This window comes from Anabrus simplex, chromosome 1, assembly GCF_040414725.1.
Source record: "Anabrus simplex isolate iqAnaSimp1 chromosome 1, ASM4041472v1, whole genome shotgun sequence".
NCBI lineage: Eukaryota > Metazoa > Arthropoda > Insecta > Orthoptera > Tettigoniidae > Anabrus > Anabrus simplex.
The window spans coordinates 1,293,600,931-1,293,622,729 of record NC_090265.1 but is presented as its reverse complement, the minus strand read 5'-3'; the positions used below and the strand labels follow the sequence as shown (position 1 = coordinate 1,293,622,729).

General features: G+C 41.7%; 1 protein-coding gene across 1 annotated transcript in view; it reads right to left on the bottom strand.

The window, feature by feature from the left end:
• Window positions 1-21,799, bottom strand: part of Samuel (SAM-motif ubiquitously expressed punctatedly localized protein) — a 521,445-nt gene that overhangs the window by 161,466 nt on the left and 338,180 nt on the right. The gene's annotated exons all lie outside the window — the stretch shown is intronic.

Below are 21,799 nucleotides of genomic sequence, written 5' to 3'. Positions count from 1 at the left end.
TATACTTTTCCGTGGTTTCCCAATTTCATGACAGGTAAATGCTGGCGGTTGTACATTTATTAACGCCTCTGTCGATTCCTTTCCAGTCCTAGCCCCTTCCATTTTCATCGTCATCATAAGACCTGTCTGCGTCGGTGCGACGTAAAACAAATAGCAAATGAAAATATTACCTCGAAGAAAAAAAGTATTGGTTTGAATCTCATGCACAGCAACTATGGTTGTTCACCTAAGTGATTCATCACTGAACTCATTTACACTATTGGACGGTAACGGTACTGGAAGGTATCTTCATTCTAAGCCTCATTCATTACCACAGGCAACAACCCAGTCATTTTGCACACATTGCAAACGTAGCTCATAATTCTTGGATGAACGACTTAAGTTGGAGATAACTACATTAGGTCAGTCCACCGTCTCTAAGTCTGAATTTATACATTTTTTCAACTTAATAGACTCTTTGTGTAATAAAATTTTTCTTTATTCACGATAGTCGCCCGTTTCTTCGTTTTCATATGAGCGTTTGTACTGCTGGTGGATCTTGGAACGCCATATTACTCCATCAAAACTATTATCTGAATTTAAAAGCAGAAGCTTCTTGTTTACATCAATGCTGTCCTACCAGCGCTGTTTGGTTCTGTCTCCCGGACTATGTCCGTCAAACTCCTAGATGGTAAACCATACCACTAAGAGACCTTTGCGTGTATTTTATCATTACTTGGAACGATGCCAGTTTTCCGTTTGATTACAACATTCGGAATGTGGTCAGTCAAAGTGGGAGATGCCCACTGACCACCACAGCATACTCATCTTCATGACGAGTAATTGTTTGTTTTACTTTCTTAGTTACTGCCAACAATCAGTTCCACGAAATGAAAACTCCCAATCTATAGTCATTAAATATATATTTTTAAAAATTATTACTGCTGGTGCTCTGTTCTTAAAATTGTGCATTCAAGGGAACTCCATATCGATGCATCTGGTAACTCCTGTCACCTCGGCACTGTTGAGAATATTCGTAGTAGAAATCGATTTTAAACAAATAACTACTATATTACTGTTCTTGTTATCATCATCATCATATTCCTGTATTCCTCTCTACTTGCTTGATAATAGACAGACTGTCCATCCATATTTTTGTTCTTTGATGTCATTTTCTTATTTTTCAAGGGCGAATGAATTTCAAGCACTTTGCGAGTTAAAACGGCACACAAACTACGAGGGTGACAATTGTCTGAAGCGCTTTCTACAGGAGGGCGGTAAGCAAGAAAAAGTGAGGTACTGTAGGTCTGTGTAGCGGTCATGGCAGTGCACTCTGTGCGGTCCACAGCGGGAGTAAAATTGTGAGATCACTGCTATTGTAAGAGAAAACAACGTCGGCCTTTTCAAACACCAAAACTGAGCTAACAGTATTGCGAATTAGAAGTAACTGGAATTGCATGTAAGGAGACAGCAGTATGTGTCTACTGTTTGGAAGTTTCACAGCAGCGATTCTAAAAAGTGAGGCCAGTTCCTATACATTTATGCATCAAATCAACTATTCCTAGTCCAGATTGTGGTAAGTGTTAGCCGAGAGGCACAGTCACTGGTTTCTCACCAAGGCATCCGTAGTTCAAATCCCGGACAATACATTTTGGATTTTAGAATTTTACTTAGTAGTTTTCGATCAAAAATCACGTAGACAGGTTCAAACACAACTGGTGGGATAGCATCTGCTAATGCAGCCGATAAAATCATAATTCTTTTTTTTTTTGCTAGGGGCTTTACGTCGCACCGACACAGATAGGTCTTATGGTGACGATGGGATAGGAAAGGCCTAGGAGTTGGAAGGAAGCGGCCGTGGCCTTAATTAAGGTACAGCCCCACCATTTGCCTGGTGTGAAAATGGGAAACCACGGAAAACCATTTTCAGGGCTGCCGATAGTGGGATTCGAACCTACTATCTCCCGGATGCAAGCTCACAGCCGCGCGCCTCTACACGCACGGCAAATCATAATTCGAGTCAATGGAGTGGTCAGTTAATCGCTTTTCGTTCAACTATTTACAGACGAGAGATAACAAAAGAGAGGACATTATTTGGACTACTACCAATAAAATGCATGATGACCAAAGGTTGATTTTTAACAAAAGAAAAGAAAGCAAGATTACAGTTTTACTTGGCTGTTGATAATGGGATCACCGTCTCCTGTGTTTCACAGGGTCCATGCCGCAAGGATGTGACTTCATTTCAAGAATCCTACAAGCACCGGTCGGGATTCAAACCGCCGTCGTCGTATGGGAAAGTCAGTGACAATACCATTCAGCAGTCACGTTCACATGATTTTTAGCATTTCAGACATTTATACTCCTCTGTTCTAAAATGTTGTAGCATACTGAAAAACAAGACATTTGCCTATGAGGTTGTGTATCTTTTCTGTTGAACGTAGAAACAAAATATAAGCTATAACAAATTCTTCTTCCCCTCATTCTTCTTCTTCTTCTTCTTCTTCTTCATCATAATCATCATCAACATCATCTTTCGTCACTGTTCCTGTTCCTTGTCGAGGTCATATGGGCTTAGCCCAGTTTTGCGACTGGCTGGCCGTCGTGACGTCAACCCTATGTGGAGCGATATATTCTACTATAATGTTTCTGATGTGGTGAATAGGGTGTACGTTGTGCCTAACTATAAAGGTGCATATTAAGACAAACATAAACGCCCAGTCTCCGAGCTAGACGAAATAACCAGATACGACTACAATCCGCAGCACGGCTGGTATCTGGAATCTGAAATCCCCTTCATCGAAAGTCAGTGCACTGACCATTTTAGCCGATTAGCCGGACAATAAAAGTTCTCCCCTACAAAAGCGATTTGCTTAGTTCAGTGAACTCAAATCAGATAAAAAATTAAATGATTGAAAAGCAACATAATATTCATGTATTCATTAAAATGAAGAACTGAAGAATTTCTTGAGATATTTAAATTTTCATTGCATTTTAGTGTATTGAGCTGTAATTTGAAATTTTGCTGATTTTGAGAGGGGCTGCCTTGCCGATGTGGTGAAGGCGTGCTCTGTTTATCCGGATGGATCTGGGTTTGATTCCCCGTCAAGAAGTCGAAAAATGTGAGGTTAATTCATCCTAAACAAAATATAAGTAGCAGATTAAATTTTGGCAGCAAAGGCGCCCGGGAACAGAGTTAACAACACTATCCCACTTATTACCGAGTTTACCTCCCACTCCAAATGTATAGTGATGGCTTTGCTTTTTTGCCGATTTCCAACTTCATCATCTATTCAGAAAACATTGAAATATATCGTACAATCATAAGAAATGGAAGTAGGAAAGGACAAATACTTTGAAGCGAATTCGCTTTAATAAATCATAATTGAGGTAAGGTCGTTAATCCTAATTATCTTCTGTTCTACTGCTAAGTGAAGAGAATCTTAATTTGTGAGTATGATGGATAAGAAGTGCTGTAGGTTTCATCTCGCGGAGAGTCATAGTGAAGGGGAAAGGTTACTGAAGCTCCTCCGCACCTGTTTAAATGGGAATGGCGTCACTCTCAAGACACGACACAGCACAAACGAGGTTTCTTCTCTTCCGGATGTGTGCCCTTGCTCCGGGCTCATTAGCCCTGGAGAGAGAGCGGGCCTCGAGCGACGAATATTTGCAATACCTCCTCTGCATATTAATAAGATGAAAGATGAATTGGAGATATTTACGGCAGCAGTGTGTGCACGCTCTGATACCTTCACCTCGCATATGGGTCAGTCTCGCCATAGGGCTACCCGCAAGCGAGAGCACACTTCTTCTAATAAATTATCCGCCGCAAGGGCTGTACATACTTGTATGTTGATACGACGGTCACATTATCTGAAGTAGTGCTGGCAACAGGAGCCAGTTATGGGTTCTTAGATACGTACAACCCGTGGGCGACGCTCGGAGCACACCTTGTTGACAATGAACAAGAGGCGAGGAAGAGGGCGCGATTGGTTAGATGGAGCTGGTGGCGATGATTACTTTTTCAAGAGGCAGTACAACTGGGCAAGCATCCTCTGTAGCCAAAGAGGTAAAATGCAAAAGGAATGAAGGTATCGGCAAGCTCCACGAAGGGCCTCGCAAACATAATATCTTCGGGGTCGGAAGAGAATAAGAGTTGATCAAGAGTGGTCGAATAGGAAAGGTGAAAGGGAAGAGCCAGGCACAAGTAACTGGACGTAATGCTAGACTCAGCTAGGGGCCCCCGTGGTTACAACATACGCTCTCAATGTGGGAGACCCGAGGGGTCGCCTCTTACGGCACCGGATACAGTGGATGCATTCTACTGCCCCCACCCTCAAGGGGAATTTTGTCAGAACCCATGACATTCAGTGTTTATTTATCTAGTTCCTTATTTAGATTCAGAAACAGAATAGCGCCGAATTACAAAAATCTGCAACAAATCTCTGAAGTATAATATTTACAGCAATTAATCTGGGGATTTAAAAAGGATAAAAAATATGGAAATAATTAGCTGTACAAGCTTGATGTAACTAAACTCCTGTATTTTACACATTTACATGAACAATGACATAACGAAACGAAAATATATGTATAAAAACACAACAGACAGAAAATGGTAGATTTACTGACACGTAAAAGAATTCCTGTTCGACTAAATTCCGGCACCTCGGCGTCTCCGAAAACCGTAAAAACTAGTTAGAAGTAAAGCAAATAGCATTCTTATTAAGAAAACCGAAGTTCGTAATATCCTCAGGACCTAGAAGACACAGCACAAATAATAAAATTACTGGAAAATGTCACACAAGACAAGGAAATACTAATTTCACAGATGAATCAGTGTATTGTTCTGGAAACTTCCATACTTCATTTTACTCTTGAATGTAAGACTTGTCAAACACACTGTTTCGTTCATCGGCCACCTGTTCATCTTCACGTTTTGTTTTCTTATTCGTAATGCTTCTTCGTTTTTAGTAGTCGTAATTCGAAAGAATCTTGGGGTAAAATTATTTTATAATGCTCCGATATGGCAGGTTCTGCTCAATCCTGAGAACAGTAGGACTGAAGGAGGGAACCCAGCTCGTGAGAAATACTTTAGCGTCGACATGCAAGCACAGGGCATGCAATAATATATTTATTAAGACAAGGAAGAAATTCTACGGAGAAATTTATTCTAAAACCGTGATGGCTCACGAGATATTCTACACCCATTCTATTTGACTTTATAAACCTCTTTCTTTCGCCTAGCACCGTTAACTTTGTTATCTAACTAGTTTAACACGAATTGTGCAACTCTTGTCGGTAGTTACGTTTTGTAGCCGAATTACCTCTCTATTAGTCTGAGCTAAGACGAGTGCATTAAGGAATGTGTTCGGAATGATGACAGGAATATTAAACAAACCACAAATGGTATTCATGGCTCTGCTTATTTCTCTTTCCTTCTTTTTCCACTGTTGCTATATCTTAGCTATAAATCGTGATAATCATGATCAGCATTATCTACTGATAATATTAATAATATAAATTGGAAGTTGTTTCTCGATTTTCTGTAAATTCATCCTGGTGGTCATTAAACACAGGTACTTGAGATATTATGTTAAAAAGTAACATATCCTTTGAGATTCAAAGAAAATGCAATAGACTTCGTTCCACTGCTACCGTCAAACTATGATCATATATATTTGTGTGGTGTGACTACGGAATGGCATGCTGAATAAAAATCTGTCTGCCGGGCTGAGTCGCTCAGATGGTTGAGACGCTGGCCTTCTGACCCCAACTTGGCAGTTTTTTTTTTTTTTTTTGCTAGGGGCTTTACGTCGCACCGACACAGATAGGTCTTATGGCGACGATATACTTGGCAGATTTGATCCTGGCTCAGTCCGGTGGTATTTGAAGGTGTTCAAATACGTCAGCCTCGCGTCGGTAAATTTATTGGTACGTAAAAGAACTCCTTCTGGATAAATTCCCGGCATCTCAGCGTAGCCGAAAACCGTAAAATTAGTTATTATTATTATTATTATTATTGCTGCTAGGGGCTTTACGTCGCACCGACACAGATAGGTCTTATGGCGACGATGGGATAGGAAAGGGCTAGGAGTTGTAGGAAGCGGCCGTGGCCTTAATTAAGGTACAGCCCCAGCATTTGCCTGGTGTGAAAATGGGAAACCACGGCAAACCATCTTCAGGGCTGCCGATAGTGGGATTCGAACCTACTATCTCCCGGACGCAAGCTCACAGCCACGCGCCTCTACGCGCACGCCCAACTCGCCCGGTATTATTATTATTATTATTATTATTATTATTATTATTATTATTAATATTAAAATATGTCTTCACTATCATCAAAAAGTTCAAGACAAGCTAGAAAAGCTCTGCGTAAGCCAAACGTTTCCCCTAGATATTATACAAAAAGAATGAGAAAATATTAATAAATTGGCATGAATGTTGAATCAGATGGTTGTTACAGTCAAATTGTGAGTGATCTCTTACTTCAGATGCAAAATAAAACTGAGAAAATGGAAGTATCTCGGGTACTCTTTATAATACAAGTGATATTCTCAGACTGTTAGCTACCTAGACAAGATGACGACGCTGATGTGAGCTCAGTTCACCGTCAGGAAGTTGAGAATTAGAAACTTACCATGTGAAGTGACACACTGCCCTGGGATCACTCAGCCTACAACAGAAATGAGTGCCAAGTTAATTACTGCGGGGGGGGGGGCGAGATGGCCAGTCAATGCCTCACAAATTTTTCCCACTTTGTGCTGAGGCTACGAATATTGGAAGCCTTTTCCTTCCACTCTTCCAGCTACGAAGTTTCTTTGCTGTTATTAATGTGTCTGAGTTGCTTCCAACGAGCTAGGTTTCTTCCATTGCGGATTAAGCTTTGCGGATTCAGTGGTATTCGAATTGATTTTCGGCTTGCCGATCAAACAGAAGACTGCTTTTTTTTTTTTTTTTTAAGACCTCATAGCTTGTAAACATTCACATCAAAGCTTGTAAACATTCACATCGATAACTGGGTGAGTGTCGTAATTTTTACTTGAGAAATACGACAATGTTGACAAGAGTTCACTTACTTTGCGAAACCCAGATTTACTGTTCCCGTTCGAATATATTCCACTAGATAGAAACTTTGAAGGAGGTACGGAGTGAAACCTATGTAAAGCTGTGAAGTGACAGGTAAAATAAATGTGACAAAGAGAATTTCATAAAACAAGAAATGGAAAATCTGACAAATTAGACTGCTACACACTATGAGTATTTTTTTAAATGCTGCAAGTCTGCCATATGAACAGCGGAATGTTTACTTTTATTTTATCCCACAATTGCATGTTTGCATCTTAATAGTGATAATCACTAGAAAGCCAAACATTTTTAACCACACCTACAACATGTGTACCGGGCGAGATGGCTGTGCGGTTAGGGGCGCGCAGCTGTGAGCTTGCATCTGGAAGATAGTGGGTTCGAACCCTACTGTCGACAGCCCTGAAGATGGTTTTCCGTGGTTTCCTATTTTCACACCAGGGAAATGCTGGGGCTGTACTTTAATTAATGCAATGAAAACTTCCCCCCACTCCTAGGCCTTTCATATCCCACCATCACCATAAGACTTACCTATCTGTGTGGGTGCGACGTGAAACAAATTAAAAAATTAAAAAATTAAAAATCTACAACATGTAGACAGTTCCAAATATGTGGAAAATGGGAAGGAAATGTAGAAACACCGCGCGATGGAGTCAATCAATGCTTAAAACCCAGGAATCAATTCGAGCATAACCTTTGTTAAAAGCTAGTAATCAATTTGGACGTTAAGGAATAAATTCGGAAGCCACCGCTGTTACTATAGGCAGATGTGTAGCACATCTAGTTTTTCAGCAATCTAATTCCACTTTGTAATATTAATCTTGAAAATAATCTTCATCTCTAACTCCAAACCGAAGAATTGAATAATCGATTGGCGCAATATGGGTTGCGACTCAACGAAAAGGAGACCGGATACATGATGTCAGACCCACGAGAAATCAGAAAAAAGTCAAGTCGATAGTAAGGATCTGCCGCGAGTGACGAAGTCATTGGTTCTCACTTTCTCACTCCACAGAGCACGCGGTTTGAATCCCATACAATGTATGAGGAATTCTTTTAGAATTGTCACTATCCCGTGATTTCGAATTTATTCTAAGCTGGAGATCGACCAACGATACCAACATTCACTTGAGACTGTAATCCGCTTGATTTAGCTTGGACTTAATACCGTGAAAGACATAAGACTAGTTGAAAATCTGGATGTATTTTACACATTAAACTTCGGAAGCATGCGGAGTCTTTGACAGTCTCATCATCACATTTGTCTTCACAATATGTGATCGTATCACTAGTCTGATATTGAATATTTTGTATTTAAGAAGCTAAAACGCCTATTTATGATTTCCTGTGTCGGTAGTTATCATTGCATTAGCGTTCATAATTTTTCAGCCCCTTCTAAACACATATTTGCTTTATCTTCCAAAGATATGAATCAAAGTTTCATGCAAAGTATCCTAAGGCAGTGTTATTTACACGGTTTATTTCAAAGTATACCACAACGTTTCAGCTTAAACACTAAATATAAAATACCTTTTCGATTATTTTTTCTACTGCAGGCACGACTGATAAAAACACGAACAAACGACGATATGAATGAAAAGTGGTTCTAAATCACGAAGCATTGATGCACTGAGCAAATCCACGAGCTCATTTGTATTCATGAGTCTCCCTATTTTCGCTCTCAATATGTAACAGCATCTGGTGGATTCAATTCATTGGAATTGTATCGTGGTTATAGTGACAGGCATTGGATGATGAACTGGTTATACAACTTCACTATTCCTCGTGACCAGCGGTAGAAGATCCTTGCAATATATGATTGTTCTTAAATTGAAAACGAATAAGGAAATGCAGCAAGGAATATTCAAGTTAAAGGAGAACAGCGTAATACTGACGAAAGCAGGCGGTGGTTCTACTCATCAAGGGTACAGTATTTATCTTCGATCAAACTCCTGACGCACAATTTATGCCCTCATTCATAGAGTTCCCGTTTCTTCACGTGTTTTTTTTATCATTTTGATAGTCATCTTCCTTATTGTTCTGATTAAAAGGGGCAGATGATCACGCTGTTAAGCATCTTACAAAACAAGAACAAGAACAACAACAACAACAACCTCTATCCCCCTGTCGACTGAACAATATTTCCATATCTGCGGAAATCACTGTTACTGGATTTCGCAAGAAAATTTGAATGTTGAAAATCTTGGTTAGAATAGGCTCGATCAAAAAATGTCAGGTCATAAAATGTTCAAAATTAAATTTAAGATCAGTTTTGTTTGGAACATTTGTAAGTAGAGCTGATCGTTTTGAAAATATCAGCATGAAACTATTTCAATCCTCCCTCTATGCCTCCCTTCCTAATTTGAATATCGTAATGCCACCTATCCCAGTACTATAGTTTACAATGGTAAAATATATGCCGTTTTCACATGATATAGCCGGCCCCGTGGTGTAGGGGTAGCGTGCCTGCCTCTTACCCGGAGGCCAGGCCAGAGATTTTTACCTAGACCTGAGGGATGGTTCGAGATCCACTCAGCCTACGTGAATTGAATTGAGGAGCTACTGACGGTGAGACAGCGGCCCCGGTCTTAAAAGCCAAGAATAACGGCCGAGAGGATTCGTCGTGCTGATCTCACGACATCTCGTAATCTGCAGGCCTTTAGGCTGAGCAGCGGTCGCTTGGTAGGCCATGGCCCTTCAAAGGCTGTAGTGCCATTGTGTGTGTGTGGGGGGGGGGGGTTCACATGATATACGAACACATGCATAGAACCAAACCAAGCTAAACCCCATGGCACAACAGCCTCGAAAGGCCCATGAAGCGACCGCTGCTTAGCCTGCAGATTGTGAAATACCGTGTGGCCAGCACGACGAATCCTACCCCAACTTTAGCCCTGCCTGGGTGTTTTGTTCGTCTTAACGCACATCTTCATTTATTTCTGGCTTTCTAGACCGGGGCCGCTAGCTCACCGTAGAATCGCTCATCAACTGTAATCTCGTGGGCTTAGTGGACCTCCAACCAGATCCAGGTAAAAATATCTGACCTGACCGGCAATCGAACCCGGGGCCTCCCGGTAACGGGCAGTCATATATGCTACTCCTACACCACGAAGCCGGCTGCATATGTAAATACATACACTGAACTGTTATCGAACCATACATAAAATACCTTGATAAATTCTATACTATACACACAAAAAAGTAAATTTAATTTATTGAAATATAGTTGACTGGAAAGCCAGTCTCTTCTAAGCTTCTGCCCTGTGATGTCTAAGATTATTCCTGTCTGGCTACCAGGTTATAATAATTTATAATTTCGTGTGGCTATTTCTAGCCGAGTGCAGCCCTTGTAAGGCAGACCCTCCGATGAGGGTGGGCGGCATCTGCCATGTGTAGGTAACTGCGTGTTACTGTGGTGGAGGATAGTGTTATGTGTGGTGTGTGAGTTGCAGGGATGTTGGGAACAAGACGAACACCCAGCCCCCGGGCCATTGGAATTAACCAATGAAGGTTAAAATCCCCGACCCGGCCGGGAATCGAACCCGGGACCCTCTGAACCGAAGGCCATTCAGCCAACGAGTCGGACGCTACCAGGTTGAAAGATTATCATATCAATACGTCTAATCACGTCCACTGGTACCTAGGGCAGAGACTTTCACGTGTGCTATAGAACTGTAACCTCTCAGGGAAATTCGAGGTTTGCATTCGATGGATCGTGGGCAGCCCTGAGGATGGTTTTCTGTTTTTCATATCAGGCGAAATATTGGGGCTGCGTATTCATCACGGCCACGGCCACTTTCTTACCATTCCTATCCACACATCACCGAAAAATTACCTGAATTGGACGTTAAACCGCTAGAAAATGTTGAGGTGCCATGCACCATGACGACCTGATTTGTCAGACCTTCCTATGAGGAAAAGGAAAAAAGTCACCTAGCCTGTTTGCCGTTTGAGTACGAAGGGGATGGGGGTTACATTCTCTTTCGGGTCGGGATAACGTTTTAACTGATAAGGCGTGACGCAGAACCAGCAAGAGTCTGGAGCAAGATGTACTTTCCTTCCTAGTCGCCATTCTTGTACACCTGCACATGACCCGTTGACCTAGCCGTCTCCGAATGATGAATGTCTAATATCATGCCGGGAATAACACCTGCACAATCTATAGCTATACATGACACGTTTGAACTTCCACCTATGACTCATCATCCAAGACATTTTCCCGAACATTTAATGTATTATCCACGTTCAACCCCAACTGGGTCAGGGAACAGTTGAGTTAGTGAGCTCCTTAAACCCCAAATATCTGAGCGTACAGCCAGATCACTTCACCAACCAATCATAAAACGTAAAGCCAAGCACGTCTCGTACACCTGCGGATATTTCATGGTGCATAAAGTACATTTGTACAACTTGTCAGGGGAAAGAAAAAATTGAAATTTATGTCCGTGACGCTGAATATGCAATAGCGTCCTAGCATTTTACAGCTGTGATTACTCGCACACCACAATGCAGCAGCCAGATTCTCAGAAAGGAAATGTAGCAAAACATCACCAATCCGAGTTGAGTGCAGAGCGCATCTGGTTCGGATTAGCAAGCGATTCGATTAACTGAAACCTTATCTAATTATTTACTTTATTAAGGGATACACTTCCATCCCAATCAAAGCTGAACATCAGCCAGGGAAACAGTGTCCATTTACTGCATGCAGTTATTTATTTATAATTCAAAGTACAAAACACATCTCACACAACAAAATGCTGTCATTTTTGATTCAGAGGGCCTTGAGTTCGATTCTTAGTCCAGCCAGGGAGTTAAGCCCTGCCTGGGTGGTTTGTTCGTCTAAACGCACATCTCCATATATACAAAACACTTTACACAACATAAACCCGCAATACTGAATACATCCTTCGTAATAGGGTTGGTGTCGGAGAGAACATCCGGCCGTAAAACTAGGCCGGGCATTTTTAGCCGTGACTGGATGTTAAGATCGTCTTAATACAAAGTTTAGTTTACATAAAAAGCATTACACTTCAAACCACCACATAAATAAGCAATAGTCAATAAACCTAATTAACAGAGATGACATCAGAAAGGGCATCTGGCTGTGAAACTAGGCTTTAAAAGCAGACAAACAGTGCCTAACCCATGCAATGTGGAAAACGGCCAGGAAGAAATAATAATAATAATAATAATAATAATAATAATAATAATAATAATAATAATAATAATAATAATAATTTTTTCTAGTTGCTTTACGTCGGACCGAAACAGGTAGGTCTTATGGCGACGATGGGAGAGGAAAGGCCTAGGAGTTGGAAGGAAGCAGCCGTGGCCTTAATTAAGGTACAGCCCCAGCATTTGCCTGAAAATGGGAAACCACGGAAAACCATCTTCAGGGCTGCCGACAGTGGGATTCGAACCCACCATCTCTCAGTTGCAAGCTCACAGCCACGCGCCTCTAACCGCACGGCCAACTCTCCCGGTATAATAATAATAATAATAATAATAATAATAATAATAATAATAAAGAAATAATAAATCTTCGGCGTTCAATGACGGTAACCATTCGGATCCATAATATACAGATTCTGTAAGTATACTTTAATATTTAATCACATATAAACTTTGTAAAGTATTTTCTAGACTTTTACTAAGTCATGAAATCTTGTATATTGTCACAACTTGCTCTCTCCATTCGCTTCCTTTTGATTACTTTTCCCATCTTATTTGTTCCTTATCTGAAAAAATAAAATGAAAATCCACAGCCTGTTTCCAGTCATTCGACCGGGTCATGAATGGAGTGAATGAAGCCCCATCTAGCGGCCAGGATAGGTTATTGTGCCGGCTGCCGAAGCCTGTCGTACTCTTCTGGGGCAATGATTAATGACTGACAGATGAAATGAATGATATTGGAGTGTGTTGCTGGAATGAAAGATGACAGGGAAAACCGGAGTCCCCGGAGAAAAACCTGCCCCCACCTCCACTTTGTCTGCACAAATCTCACAGGGAGTGACTGGGATTTGAACCACGGAACCCAGCGGTGAGAGGCCGGCGCGCTGCCGACTGAGCCACTGAGCCTCTTTGTTCCTTATCTGTTAATATATAATTATTAACATTGTAAAACTGAAGAGCACTTAGGCCTATGATTATACTGTATATATTATATTATAAATATTCCTCTTTCACTTACTTGCGTCCGATTTTTGTTGTCTCTTCACAGTCTATTAGCAGGTGAGCTAGTTTCATGCCTTTATTGCACAAAATTTTTTGATTTTTTAATAACACCCTTACTCTTGTATGTTATGCCTCCTCCAATAACCAATTTATCCCTTTCATTACCATTTGTTCATATTTTGTTCATTATGTCTTTTAAATTAGCAGGATTCTCCTACTGTTGTTTTTTTTATTACATTCAGCCCTTATTTGTTTTTCTCTGTTATTCTTTGGACCACCTTCTTAGTCAATTTCATATCTTCCGTACACTTTATTTCTAATAGTACGCTACTCCTATAAGCACCCAGTATTTTCTTCGCCTGATTATTAACAGAAAACGACTGACTGCTTAGTGTGGTTGTTTAGTATTCCACTTTCTATTCTCAAGGTTATAGAGGCGAATCCCGGCAGAGTCGGTTTGTATGTAACAGTGCTTAAATGCGAGAGATCCGTATCGCGTATCAGTTCCTTTACTAAAGCCCATTTAAGGACACATTTCTGGCACTTTAATATTAATGTTAGTGCAATAGAAGGAACATTACATTCATATTATTCTTTTTTCAATTACGTACTTTCCACTCGTATCGCAGCACGCCAGTGTGTTTTCGATTAACATGTACTTAGAGGGACTTCGTTCTATTATGTTGCTGATCGAACAGACATCATTCTCCTGTAATACACTCCCCTCTCCTGAAACTTGCCAAACGCTCATTGCAAAAGTATTGACAGACCTAATTGGAAGTAAGTAGTGGCAGCAGTCCCGTATATTTCGAAATAAGCGCTGCCCAATTACCGGCATATGTGTAGCTCGCTTCCAAGAGGCCCTACTACAATCATCAAACAGCATTACGCTCCCTTCAGCTGCGGACACAAAAAAGTTATGATTGGTCACGACTGGCATACAAGAGGTAGGCGATCCATTGAACTGGAAAGCTACAGCTCATCTCGTCTTTTAGTTGCCGGCCGGCTGAATGGCCGTGAAACACGACCGAGTGACGAAGGCCGAGCAGAAGGACGACTCTCGTTCCCGTATTCTAATTTACTCATTGATCGAAATGACGAAAATCCAGGTGCAAGTCATTTTCCGTAGGTAATACATACCCTTTGTGCATACTGATAAAGCCACCTGATGCTTGCAAATGAGTCATTCGAGTGCATGCAGTGGCCATAAAAGCTGGGCCAAATTCACACAAAGTGCTGACCATAAGAAAATTGGGGAAAAGCCTAGAAGTAGTACATGTATATACACAAACACGGGTCTCAGCCGTGTTATTTAGTTTTGTTGGACGAGCCCGGTGAGTTTTATACTTTTTTCTTACATCACGAAAGTATCAAGAAGAAATACGTTACTCAAGAGGCTGACTGAACCACGTTTTCTGAATTCTGACCCTGCCACGAATCAAATTCAGGGCCTTCTGAATCGAAGCGGACTACGTGGACCATTCAGCCGAGGGGCCGAACGTGTATGCAGGCCATTTGCCTGGGCAGCAGTCATTCTGGAAACAAGGTTCTTGATGGGCCTCAAGGTTTTCTTTTCATAATAAGGTAGTAATTGGATGTAGCCTATTATGTCAGCAACCACCACGATATTTTGTTGGAGTTGCGATAGAACGCCACAAAAACTACTCGTGGGATGGCAGGGAAGTTGTCTTCATCTTCTTCTTCTTCTTCTTGCTCGTCTTGTCAGCTTTTATAATTTTCTGGATAGCTGCCAGCTAGGTTGTTAGAGGTCTATAGGCACTTCTTGATTACGAAGTATAAGAATACTTAATGCCCTAGTCTTTCAGAAATAATTTAGTCACCGAAAGTGTTGGCCGTGCGGTTAGGGTCACGAAACTGTGAGGTTGGATTCGGGAGATGATGGGTTCGAATCAAACTGTCGGCAGCCCTGAAGATCGTTACCTGTGATTTCCTATGTTCACACCAGGTAAATGCTGGGGCTGTACCTTAATTATGGTCAAGGCCTCTACCTTCCATGTGGTAGTGCGTCGTTAAACCACTAGGAAAGAAAATCACGAAATTTACACAGCAAAACAAACCTTAAGAGTTTTATTACTACCTGTCACACTATTTATATTTCATTGTTAGAAATTTAACTACCGATCTGTGCGGCAGGAAATTGCATGGCAGGTAATTACTTAATTCAACGGACATTTCCTTCCAAGAATGTTTTCATCTCAAGTTTTAACTTCAACATTTAAAATTTCAATTCGGCGCGAAACAGGTTCTGCTCGTCCGTGTCACAAGCAATTTATATTTACATGACGCATCATTACGTAGCGCAGCATATTACAGGAGTCGAGGTATTTTATTCGTGATTACACCGTAGCACGTACAAACAGACATTTAGTCATCTCCTAACTTATTGAGTCCTTCGCCACGATGTCGGCTGATAGCTAGCCATCTTCATTCACAAACGAGATAAGTAATGGCAAAGGATGGCAAATAAAACAATAAATGTAGATCTTATATGTTAACGCCTGAATACTTAGTTATCTTCCTCTTCCGCACTTGGTAGAACGGAGTGGTTAGCTGTACGGTACGGGTCGCGAAGCTGTAAAATACTGGAGAGGTAATGAGTTCGAACTCACCGGCGGCAGCCTTGAAAATGGGTTTTCTTAAGCAGTTCGGTGTCAGCGGTACGTACATCAATCGAACAATTGAACTCTTCAGTGAGACTGGGATTTCTGCCCCATTTCGGATCGTCCAAGTTATGGTAGGATACCAAAGCTGCCGTGAATTTTCCTTAATCCTGAGTGAAAACAAAGGATAATGGCACGAGGCACGAACGATTCTGGGTGAACATGATTAAGGTGCTAAGATGTTGCGATGGTCTGAAAGCAGTTTGCCGCGGTAATGGGCACTGCCTAACACAAATGGAGAAGCAGAGAGTGGTCATGGTGATCAAATACTGAGCCCTATTTAGCGGTACGAGCGGTATGGCCATCGAAAAATTCGCTTTCACAGTGTTAAAAGAGCAGTTTAACCGTCAAAATGATGTGCCTGTGCCTCAGATGCAGCCAGAGGTCGTAAAGTGGCTTCAGTCAACTACGGCTCTCGGTCATCCTACAGGTCAGGTCTGTTGCTGGCAGCTTCTTTCAGTTCAGCGATCGTCGTGCTAATATTTCCTGCTATCTTGCTACGGAAATGAAGTGGAATGCACAGCCCCAGCGACTGACCTAGAGCCAACAGCTTCGAACGAATGAGCTCCTTTAGGTGGATGATGGACAATGTAGGAAATGATAACGAAATCCATCGGGTAATGTTTGTACTCCTTCTTAGGACAGGCTATCAACTTCCTCTATACTGCTAATAATAAGAGTTGGTGTGTGACATTTCTTAGAGGGAGGTCCGTTTACTGCCTGCCGAGGCGGGATAAAGGGAGTGGCTGTGTGGTTGCCATGGAAACGAGGGTGGGGCGACTGCGGTTGCCATGGAGATAAAACTTCAGGGCAGCTCGTCTTGCTGGGAGTTGCCAAACCTGTCACTGTCACTGATAAGAACCTGATTGTTTGTATAAGAGTGATCGCACATGGGACGACACCGCCTGGCCAGGTAGTCTACAACAGATCACAGGGGCCAGAATGAAGGAGGGAACAAGTGAGCCGGAAGCGTGGGTAAAAGCATGTAGAAAGGAATGCTGGATTGTGGCAACATCGTGAAATGGCACGTGCAGTGCTCCTCCCTCCAACCTTACCTGTCAGACGCCAACTTTAGTTAAGTCTAGTATAGGTGGGGTAGACAGGACACCATAGTTCTGGCGAAAGCAGCTTCTCTAAGGAAAAATCTTTACAGAAGGGAAGGACCTATTCTGCTAAAACATACTTTAGTATATAACAGTATTTATGGCGAGGCTAGGTATGTATTACCTGCACTGCATTGCTGTTGCACTAGAACTTAAGACATCTGTTTCACATTTCATCAACAGTTATCTTCTTACAAGGGGACACCCTTGACCGTAAATGTAGGAAAACAAGCTTAGAATTTAGATGGTTCATCGGAATAACAGTGGTCTGAGTCATTCCCTTGCAGAACGGTACATTCTATCTCATGAGACATCAGAATATCAACAATCATATATTTAAGTTCTGAAAGAGAAACTTGGGTAATGCTAAGGAAACGTAATATACAGCGTGAAGCGAAATTCGCGCACTCGGGCGTCGCAGCGCGACTCCTCACGTGCCAGCAATAAAAAAATGTCTCTCACAAAAGTTCGTCCTGCGAGTATATCCGGGAGAAAAAGGACGTTTAAGAGTGGCAATCTGGCAACACTATAACCACATGTAGGGTAACTACCTCTCTCACCACAAGTTAGTCGTGCGAAAAATGTGTACATATTACTAACGCCACATTTTTGTAATTCAACAACCCTTGCAATCCAAGGGCGTCTCGTGTTAGAAATGTGTCTTACTGTATTACAGTATGTAATTTCTTTCTTTCTTAATCTGTTTATTGTCCAGGGTTGGCGTTTCCCTCGGACTTAGCGAGGGATCCCACCTCTATCGCCTCAAGGGCAGTGTACTGGAGCTTCAGACATCGGATCGGGGGATACAACTGGGGAGAATGATCAGTACCTCGCCCACGCGGCCTCACCTGCTATACTGAACAGGGGCCTTGGTGGGGGATGGGAAGATTGGAAGGGATAGCCAAGGAAGAGGGAAGGAAGCGGCCGTGGCCGTAAGTTCGGTACCATCCCGGCATTTGCCTGGAGGAGAAGTGGGAAACCACGGAAAACCACTTCCAGGATGGCTGAGGTGGGAATCGAACCCATCTCTACTCAGTTGACCTCCCGAGGCTGAGTGGACCCCGTTCCAGCCCTCGTACCACTTTTCAAATTTCGTGGCAGAGCCGGGAATCGAACCCGGGCCTCCGGGGGTGGCAGCTAATCACACTAACCACTACACCACAGAGGCGGACACAGTATGTAATTTCCGATGGAAATTAGCAAATAAAAAAGTGCGCCTGAACATGGGATCGAACCCTCGACCTCCTGCATGCTAACCCAAAACTCTATCCACTGCACCAACTGTACATCACGACTAGTACGTGCTGACAGAGGTAGTTACCCTACATGTGGTTACAGTGTTGCCAGATTGCCACTCTTTAATGTTATTTTTCTCGCAGGACGAACTTTTGTGGGAGACATTTTTTTATTGCTGGCATGTGAGTTGTCGCGTTGCGAAGCTCGAGTGCGCGAATTTCGCTTCAGCCTGTATATATCTTCTTCTTCTTCTTCTTAATCTGTTTACCCCCCTAGGATTGGTTTTTCCCTCGGACTCAGCGAGGGATCCCACCTCTACCGCCTCAAGGGCAGTGTCCTGGAGATTCAGACTTTGGGTCGGGGATGAAACTGGGGAGAATGACCAGTACCTCGCCCAGGCGGCCTCACCTGCTATGCTGAACAGGGGCCTTGTGGAGGGATGGGAAGATAGGATGGGACAGGCAAGGAAGAGGGAAGGAAGCGGCCGTGGCCTTAAGTTAGGTACCATCCCGGCATTATTGCCTGGAGGAGAAGTGAGGAACCACGGAAAACCACTTCGAGGATGGCTGAGGTGGGAATCGAACCCTCCTCTACTCATTTGACCTCCCGAGGCTGAGTGGACCCCGTTCCAGCCCTCGTACCACTTTTCAAATTTCGTGGCAGAGCCGGGAATCGAACCCGGACCTCCAGGGGTGGCAGCTAATCACGCTAACCACTACACCACAGAGGCGAACTGTAAGGCTGACTTGCTCATTATAAAACTACAACACCATTCTGCGTTATTAGACGGCCTTGAACGCGAATTAAAACCGGATGTATTGTAGTCGACCCTTGAGAGTAGTCAATCAATTTCACGAACGAGACAGAAAGAAAGAAAGAAAGAAAGAAAGAAAGACAAGAGAGAATAACTTCCAAAACGAGTACTCATCTCCATCACAGATATTAAATCTCCAGCGTTCATTTCCTAAGAAGTCCCTTCTGGCTCTTTAAAGCCATCCATTCACATAAAGTTATCTCTACCAGGGTCCCAGTCATCAATATTTTATCGCGGAGCCCCGGTTACTAATCTAGTGATCTATGAACATAAGCTATGAGTTTGTAACTGAAGAGTTAAAAGAAAATAGAATTCAGAGAGTACTGAAGATTCAGATGCAGTATAAACGATGTAGATATTCTTCATATATCCAGAGGATGTCTAGTGTCTAGGAGGTCATCAGATATTCTACTAAAATACCTTGAAAGAAAAACAAAATAACTGGAGGTTATCTTAAAGGATTTTTTGCGAACAGAGCGCGAGTCCAGTGGATCATTACGATTGGTGCTACTCTTGAAGCAGTCACAAAAATACTTTTATCGATTTCTTTAAGACGACTTTACTGGGATCTGTCTAACGCTGTAACAGCAACTATTTCCAGAAAAATAAATCTGAAACTCCTACAAAGTGAAGAAGCTAAGGACTGTAATTCTAATTTAAACACATGAACCCACGAAACGTAATGTTCGCAAGCAAGTTCAGAAAACTACTAGGCCTATCCGTGGACAGAAGGTGTCACTGGCTATTGAGACATACATGGTATCGCAATTGTTATAATTGTTAGGAACTGATTGAAAATGTGCGTCGATATGTTTTAATGTATTTATAGCCCAAGAAAACTAGGGATTCAACAGGTCAAACAGGTGATTTTATTTCATTTAATTGAATACGTTACTACGCACAGGTAGACAATAATTTATGTGTGAATGTCCTATGATTAATGAAATAACGGGTCCAAATTGCCCTTGGCGAACAGCGCATTCCCAATTATGAATTATTCAATACCTCGATTGTCTTTTAAGTTATGTTGCTGTTACCACTGTTTTATGGATTCATCCATGTAACCCTGGTGTCAACGTTAACTACCAATACGATGTCTATTCTTTCTGTCAGTAACAGAGCATGGTTATAAGAAGGAGATTCGGAAGCTAACTAGCTTAGACAGGTAGATAGGAGACAGAATGAGTGGGGTGAATTTCTTTGAAAATGAGTTTCTTCTGAGTTAACTATCCTTCTTTGACTGGTAGTACAAAGGAAACTTATAATCTAACAGGTAAATATTCTACGAGTTTACTGTTTTCTTTTTCAAAGTAGAACGAGGAGGTAATATCTAAATACTAATTACTCCAACCAAAGGGTTATAGAAGCAAAACCTTGGATATTTACTAACACCTTGAATACATGCGTAAGTGAATAATATTTCAAAAATTAGAAGATATAGTAGCAACATATACAACAAAAAGTGCTTTTCCCTGAACACAAAAAATCGTCACTACAACACTGTCATCAAACCAGTATCTCTGTATGCATCTGAATGCTTTATCCTGTCTGAGAAATGTTTGCTTGCGGATTTAGAGAGGAAAGAAAGAAAGATCCTGCACACCATACTTGGTCCAAACTACAAAAATGGCATCTACATTAGAAAATCCAGGCAAGAAATATACTCTAAGATAGAGAAGATCACGGACACAATGCATAAAGGCAGAGTTCGCTTCTACGGTCATATACGACGGATGATCGACTCTCGATGGACGAAACGTATCTTCAGTATATTTGACTCAAAACCAAAAACGGCAATGCCATGGTACGTTAATGTCAAGAAAGATCTTAAAGAACTGGGCCTACACGCAGAAGATGCACACGACAGAAATCTTTTCAGAGCAGCCATCAAGACTTTTGGGACTTTCCGGGACGAAAAACGGGCAACTAGTGCTAAATGGACAGAAGAACGTCGTGCTAAACACAGTGAGCTAATGAAGACGATGTGGATCAAGCGAAAAATGAACAAATGCCAGAATGAAAAGTGAGGCTTATCGTGGTCCCTAGCTGGCCGATTAGCGAAGTTGAATGAATGAATGAATGAATGAATGAATGAATGAATGAATGAACTATCCAAATATTAGTCACCCAAACTCGAGCTATGGAAGTTAAATTATAATAGGCATGATGAGATACATTTCCTACGATAACATTCTCAAATGGACAGAATTGATTTATTTTATTAGAGTTTCCGTTATTCAGAAGAAGGTGGGTGATCTGGAATACCTGCGACTGTGCTTGTCAGTATCGGTATAATTTATAACTGTAAGTTTCTTCTGTCCGCCTAAACTAAGTTTGAGTAATAGGTTTATAAACTACCTGGAAAAATATATGATAATTGCATTGTGCATGAAAAATAAACAACTTAATTAAAATACTAGCAGTTTCCCGCTGGCTCCGCCCGCAATGTTCAAAGTATGATGTTGTTCGTTACCATCCTCACGGATGTATTTACAAAGTTTCGAGTTAATGAAATAAATCACATGATCTGCTGTGGTAACAGTATGTCATATTATGTCAACAAAACACTTGAAAATACATCACACAAAGAAACTGAATTAAACGTTCCTTGGAACCACACTACGCGCCGAGCTGTTAAAAAGTCCTTCAAAGATCTTCGTAATGGAGAACAAATGTACTCATAATTTTTCTCATAATCTACCAATTTAAGCACTTATTACCTCAAAATA